We start from the raw sequence: 5517 nt of genomic DNA on the forward strand, positions 1-5517 counted from the left end.
CTTCCGTGCTGTAACCATTCCATGATTCGATAAGTTATTGGCACATTTCATAGTGTGGGTGGGAGCACAACATTGCAAAGGGACATGGATTGAGAAGGCAAAACTAGAGGCATCTGATTCAGGAGATTCGCGGAGCGTGGAAATTTCGGAGTTCAATGACTTTGAAAGGAACATTTTTGTTTTGTGCCGTTTCGGTCAGAGGTTTTCCATGAAAGCAACATGAAATGAAAAGAAATCGCCCAACGTGGGGCTCGAAACCACGACCCTGAGATTAAGAGTCTCATGCTCTTCCGACTGAGCTAGCCAGGTTTCTGACCAACGCACGTTTTTATCACTCATTGCAGCTAGGCGCCTGTTGGCTCTGCCCCAGATGTTAAAACTAGCGGTTGAAGAACTGACAGGGTCTTCTTCAATGGTGTAACAGGCTCGAGGGGCCGAATGGCAAACTCCAGCCCCGAATCCGTATGTGTTTATGTTTATGTCTTTATGCAGAGCTCCTTCAGGGTGAACGAGCCAAAGGAGCACCGCGGAAAAGTTACAAGGACACCCTCAAAGCCTCCCTGGTAAAGTGCAACATCACCACTGACACCTGGGAGAACCTGGCCGCAGACCGCCCGAGTTGGAGAAAGTCCATCCGGGAGGGCGTTGAGCTCTTTGAGGCTCGATGCAATGATCATGAAGAGACCAAGCGCAGGCAGCGGAAGGAGCACGCGGCAAACCAGTCCCAACGACCCCTTCCCTCGACGTATGTCTGTCCCACCTGTAACAGGATCTGTGGCTCTCATATCGGACTGTTCAGCCATCAAAGGACTCACTTTGGGAGTGGAAGCAAGTCCTCCTCGATCCCGAGGGACTGCCTCTGATCGTGTCGATGATTTGCGTGTGAGGCGAACGTGTTAACCGCTACACTGCGGAAACATCTCCACTTTCAGCCCCAGATTACCAGAATTAAACCCAATGTGATCGGCAGAAAATTTCCTCCTATGCTCAGACCAAAATATATCATATGACAATAGAATTTTATGAATTAATAAATGATGTTTATATAAATGCTTCTATTTTTTTTACACAGTAGATGCATAATGATGTGTAAAATAGATGAACTATTTTTTTTATAAGGTTTTGAATTAAAAGTACAATTTCCCTGACCGGGAATCGAACCCGGGTCGCAGCCGTGAGAAAGCAGCTCCGCAACACAGGACTCTGTGCTCTACGGGCTGCTCCCAGTGACACACACCGAGACAGACATCACCTGCTGCTGGAGGGACATCAACTCAGTCAAAGATGCTCTTTGATCTTGCCGAAACTTGCTGGTCTTCCAGAGCAAGGAGATGTCCACCTCTGCGTGTTGCAGACTGGCGCAATCCAATATCCAGGATTACGTGCTGAGGGACGCACTTAAAATTGGTGCAGTTGCCGCAAAGGCAGGGTTGGGAAGGGCCACAGTTTAAAGCCCTTCTGACACGGTAAACCCCGGGGCAGGAATCAATATAAAACTCCCCTCGGGCCGTACTTTTAACTTCTTTATTGTGTACATGGAGCACCATAATCTGTAAACACATCTGTAGTGCCATGTACAATGCAAGGTCTGTTTCGTGATGCACGTTGAAAAAAAGTGTAAATGTACCGTAACCCATTCCATGTACTGTACAGTGACACGTGTGATGTAATTTGTTGAATGTACTACAACGTATCCCGTATTGTACCGAATTGTACTGGAACTGAAAAGCAAGGGAATATATCGACAGGAACTGCCGTCAGAACCCAAATGTAGTGCATGGGATTACTGACCGCAGCTAAATGTACTGAACTGCTTTTGAATGTACTGTACAAATTTTTATATGAATAAAGTATTTTTTTAAATAAAAAAATATTCTCTGCCTGACATCGGGGAAACAGTGAGACAGCCCTTGGAGCAAGGGTCTGGTTATTGCCAAACAGCAAAAGAAATATTAATTCTGGAAGAACAATATTCGAACGAACAGTGACCCCGACGTGATTTAAACACGTAACCTTCGGATCTAAAGTCAGACACACTACCGTTGCACCATGAGACCTACATAGCGTGCTGGAGATGTTCCTCTATATGAAGGTTCTGTAATACAAGGGTCTTTAAAATCTCCGTCCATTCCCACCAGGTATCACAAGTAGCGCTCACCTGACAGGCACCGTATGGTTTCTTCTTAAAGTTTTCTCTTGCTTTCACGGGAAACCATCATTAATTAACCCCGCACCTTCTTTTGCACAATCAAACAAATGCTAACTCAGGAACAGTCCGTACATCAATCATTTGTCCTGTGCTTTGCATCTTAACTCGAAAACCATATCTCATTTTACTCACTGTGTTATAGCTTTCTGGTTCAAAATCTTGATTGCCGATGACACCACGAATCTGGCGCAACTTTTTTCAAATTTAACAGCACCGGTTATTCCTGCCATGCGCACAAAATACAATCAGTCGTGAAGATTAAATCCCAACATGCGTATTTTCAGATTCAACGCAGTAGCATTTAAAATAATGTGAAAGAATTTTACACTGAAAAGATTTGCAAGTGTTGCTTGTATTTGTGTCTTTAATTCAACTTTGTGGCGTATGACTCCCGTTCATGCCACTGCTGAATAAGAAAGGAGGGTTTGACATTGACCAGACTGCACTGCCCCTGATATTTGTGACCTCATCCTTTATATTCAGTGGTTTCTCGGCCTTTGATGGGCTGCAGTGTAGCGGATATCACGTTGGCCTCACATTGAGTAATGTTGAGAGGGAAGACTCATCAGGGGAGGGCAGCAGCAGCCAAGTTCATGGCACCGTGGCTGGCTCTGCTACACAGGAGGGCAGGAAAAGGTGTGGGACAGCGATAGTGATAGGGGATTCGATTGTAAGGGGAATAGATAGGCGTTTCTGAGGCCGCAACCGAGACTCCAGATGGTATGTTGCCGCCCTGGTGCAAGGGTCAAGGATGTCTCGGAACGGGTGCAGGACATTCTGAAAATGGAGGGTGAACAGCCAGTTGTAGTGGTGCACATTGGTACCAAAGATTTAGGTAAAAAAAGGGATGAGGTCCTACGAGATGAATTTAAGGAGCTAGGAGCTAAATTAAAAAGTAGGACGTCAAAAGTAGTAATCTCGGGATTGCTGCCAGTGCCACTTGTTAGTCAGAGTAGGAATCACAGGATAGCTCAGGTGAATACGTGGCTTGAGCAGTGGTGCAGCAGGGAGGGATTCAAATTCCTGGGGCATTGGAACCGGTTCTGGGGGAGGTGGGACCAGTACAAACCAGACGGGCTGCACCTGGGCAGGTCCGGAACCAATGTCCTAGGGGGAGTGTTTGCTAGTACTGTTGGGGAGGAGTTAAACTAATATGGCATGGGGATGGGAAGCAATGCAGGGAGACAGAGGGAAACAAAATGGAGACAGAAACAAAAGACAGAAAGGAGATGAGTATAAGTGGAGGGCAGAGAAACCCAAGGCAAAAAACAAAAAGGGCCACTGTACAGCAAAATTCTAAAGGGTCAAAGTGTAATAAAAAGGCAAGCCTGAAAGCTCGGTGCCTCAATGCGAGGAGTGTTCAGAACGCAGGAGAAGGCTCTGAGCTAGTTAGAGTGGGTGAGAGCACAGATAAACAGGACCTCAAGAAAGAATACAAAAGGCAGGAGGCAACAGAGCAGAGTAGCACTGGGGCAAGTGTAAACCACAAGGTGATAGGAAGGGACAATATGTATGAATATAAAGGGGCTGCAGGAGGGGTCAATACAAAAAATCATGGTTTAAAAACTAGTATTAAACACTCTACCTAAACGCACGCAGCATTCAAAATAAAGTAAATGAGTTGACGGCACAAATCATGACAAATGGGTATGATTTGGTGGCCATTACAGAAACGTGGTTGCAGGGTGGTGAAGACTGGGAATTAAACATACAGGGGTAGCTGACAATTCGGAAAGATAGACAAGAAGGGAAAGGAGGTGGGGTAGCTCTGTTAATAAAGGATGACATTAGGGCAGTTGTGAGAGATGATATTGGCTCTAATGAATAAAATGTTGAAACATTGTGGGTGGAGATTACAGATAATAAAGGGAAAAAGTCACTGCTGGGCGTAGTTTATAGGCCCCCAATTAATAACTTAACGGTGGGGTGGGCAATAATCAAGGGAATAATGGAGGCATGTGAAAAAGGAACGGCAATAATCATGGGGGATTTTAACCTCCATATTGATTGGTCAAATCAAATCGCACGGAGTAGCCTGGAAGAGTAATTCATAGAATGCATACGGGATTGTTTCTTCGAACAATATGTTTCAGAACCGACAAGGGAGCAAGCTATCTTAGATCTGGTCCTGTGCAATGAGACAGGAATAATAAACGATCTCCTAGTAAAAGATCCTATCGGAATGAGTGATCACAGTATGGTTGAATTTGTAATATAGATTGAGGATGAGGAAGTAGTGTTACAAACGAGCGTACTATGCTTAAACAAAGGGGACTACAGTGGGATGAGGGCAGAGTTGGCTAAAGTAGTTGGGAACACAGACTAAACGGTGGCACAATTGAGGAACAGCAGATGACTTTTAAGGAGCTCTTTCACAATGCACAACAAAAATATATTCCAGTGAAAAAGAAGGGCAGTAAGAGAAGGGATAACCTGCCGTGGATAACCAAGGAAATAAAGGAGAGTATCAAATTAAAAACCAATGCGTATAAGGTGGCCAAGGTCAGTGGGAAACAAGAAGATTGGGAACATTTTAAACGACAGCAAACAATGACGAAGAAAGCAATAAAGAAAGGAAAGATAGATTACGAAATTAAACTTGTGCAAAACATAAAAACAGATAGTAAAAGCGTTTACCCATGTATAAAACGGCAAAGAGTGACTAAAGTAAATGTTGGTCCCTCAGAAGATGAGAAGGGGGATTTAAAAATGGGAAATGTGGAAATGGCTGAGATCTTTAACAATTATTTTGCTTTAGTCTTCACAGTGGAAGACACAAAAACCGTGCCAGAAATTGCTGGTTACAGGAATGTGGGAAGGGAGGACCTTGAGACTATCACTATCACTAGGCGGGTAGTGCTGGACATGCTAATGAGACTCAAGTTAGACAAGTTCCCTGGTCCGGATGAAATGCATCCCAGGTTATTAAAAGAGATGGCGGAAGTTATAGCAGATGCATTGGCTATAATCTTCCAAAATTCTCTGGACTCTGGGGAGGTACCAGCGGATCGGAAAGCAGCTAATGTAACGCCTCTGTTTAAAAAAGGGGGCAGACAAAAGGCAGGTAACTATAGGCCGGTTAGTTTAACATCTCTCGTGGGAAAAATGTTTCAAACTATCATTAAGGAAGAAATAGCGGGACATCTAGATAGGCTTCGTGCAATCGAGCAGTCACAGCATGGATTTATGAAGGGGAAATCATGTTGAACTAATTTACTGGAATTCTTTGAGGATATAACGAGCATGGTGGATAGAGGTGTACCGATGAATGTGGTGAATTTAGATTTCCAAAAGACATTCGCTAAGGT

At 44.4% G+C, this 5517-nt stretch overlaps 1 non-coding gene across 1 annotated transcript; it reads right to left on the bottom strand.

Annotated features, from left to right (window-relative positions):
• Nucleotides 1–236: 236 nt before the first annotated feature.
• On the bottom strand, nucleotides 237–309 carry trnak-cuu (transfer RNA lysine (anticodon CUU)). The gene has a single exon. It is a non-coding gene; the product is annotated as a tRNA-Lys (tRNA).
• Nucleotides 310–5517: the final 5208 nt, after the last annotated feature.

This window comes from Pristiophorus japonicus, unplaced genomic scaffold (assembly GCF_044704955.1).
Source record: "Pristiophorus japonicus isolate sPriJap1 unplaced genomic scaffold, sPriJap1.hap1 HAP1_SCAFFOLD_33, whole genome shotgun sequence".
NCBI lineage: Eukaryota > Metazoa > Chordata > Chondrichthyes > Pristiophoridae > Pristiophorus > Pristiophorus japonicus.